The sequence below is a fragment of the Chrysochloris asiatica genome, unplaced genomic scaffold (assembly GCF_000296735.1).
Source record: "Chrysochloris asiatica unplaced genomic scaffold, ChrAsi1.0 scaffold00277, whole genome shotgun sequence".
NCBI lineage: Eukaryota > Metazoa > Chordata > Mammalia > Afrosoricida > Chrysochloridae > Chrysochloris > Chrysochloris asiatica.
In genome coordinates, this window is record NW_006408795.1 from 984,994 (window position 1) to 986,822 (window position 1,829).

The 1,829-nt window shown below is 38.5% G+C and overlaps 1 protein-coding gene across 1 annotated transcript in view; it reads left to right on the forward strand.

Annotated features, from left to right (window-relative positions):
- The window catches only part of VIPR2 (vasoactive intestinal peptide receptor 2), a 220,151-nt gene that overhangs the window by 21,860 nt on the left and 196,462 nt on the right, over positions 1 to 1,829 (forward strand). The window lies entirely within an intron of this gene.

Here is a 1,829-nt window from a genome sequence, read left to right on the forward strand (position 1 = left end):
CTCTGAAACTTGCTGTCCAGCATAGAGATGCTAAAGCTCATGTAAGAAATAAAGAGCTAAAAGAGCTGAACAGAGCATTTCAAATGGCAGCTCAAGAAGACATAGTCAAATATTATAGTGAAATGTGCAATGATCTTGAGCTAGAAAATCAAAAGGGAAGAACATGCTCAGCATTTCCCAAGCTGAAAGAACTTAGGAAAAAATTCAAGTCTCGAATTTCAGTACTGAAGGATTCTTTGTGCATAATATTGAATGATGCAGAAAGCATCAAAAGAAGATGGACAGAATACACAGAGTCACTGTACCAAAAGGAAATGGTTGGTGTTCAGTCACTGCAGTAGGTAGCATATGATCAAGAGCCAGTGATACTGAAGGCAGAAATCCAAGCTGCACTGAAGGCACTGGCAAAGAAAACAAATGCCGGGAATTGATGGAATACAAATTGAAGTCTTTCAACAAGCAGAGGCAGCACTGAAGACACTCACTCATCTATGCCAAGTAATTTGGAAGACAGCTACTTGGCCAACTGATTGGAAGAGATCCATATTTGTTTCTGCTCATTCGAAAGAGCAGTAACCCAACAGAATGAAGAAATAATCAGACAATATTATTAATATCACATGCAAGTAATAGTTTGCTTAAGATAATTTAGAAAAAACTGCAATAGTACATTGTTGGGGAACAGCCAGATTCAGACAATGACATGGAACAAGGGATATCACTGATTGCTGATGTCAGGTGGATGTTAACTGAAATCAGAGAATACCATAAAAATCTTTACCTGTACTTTATTGACTATACTAATGTTTTCTGCTATGTGGATCATGACAAGCTGTGGACAGCATTGCAGAGAATGCAATTGTGCTCCTGAGGAACCTGTACATAGACCAAGAAGTAGTCATTCGAACAAAACAAGGAGACACTGACTGTTTTAAAATCAGGAAAGGTATGCACCAGGGAAGTATTCTTTCACCATTTTTATTGAGTCTGTATGCTGAGTGCATAATCCAAGATATGGGATTATCTGAAGAAGAATGTGGCATTAGGATCAGAGGAAGACTGATTAACCTGAAATATTCAGATGATACAACCTTGCTTGCTGAAAGCGAAGAGGACTTAAAATACTTATTGATGAAGGTCAAAGACCACAGCCTTTGGTATGGGTTGTACTTCACTGTAAAGAAAATAAAAATTCTCACCACTGGAGCAATAAATAACCTCCTGATAAATGGATAAAAGATTGAAGTTGTCAAAGACTTTATTTTACTCAGATCAACCATCAACACTCATGGAAATAGCAATTAGGATATCAAATGACATACTGCATTAGGCAAATGTGCCACACAAGACCTCTTTAAAGTATTCAAGAGCAAATATGTCAGTTTGAGGATTTAGGTGCACCTGACCCAAACCATGGTATTTCCAGTAGCCTCATATGCATGTGAAAGTTGGACAGTCACTAAGGAAGATCACAGAATAATTGATGTGTTTGTGTTATTGTGTTAGAAGAGAATATTAAAAGTACCATGGACTTTGAAAAGAACAAAAAAAATGTGCATCGGAAGAAGTACAACCAGAATAATCCTTAAGAAGACAGGATGGCGAGACTTCATTGATCTTATTTAGGGCATATTATCAGGAGGGACGCGAGTGTTGATAGTTCAACACTCGCGGAAGTAGCAGTCAAGAGATCAGACGACGTATTGCACTGGGCAAATCTGCTGCACAGGAACTTTTTAAAGTATTGAAGAGCAGAGATGTCAGCTTGAGGACTAGGGTGCGCCTGACCCAGGCCATTGTGTTTTCAATAGCCTCATATGGATGCGAAA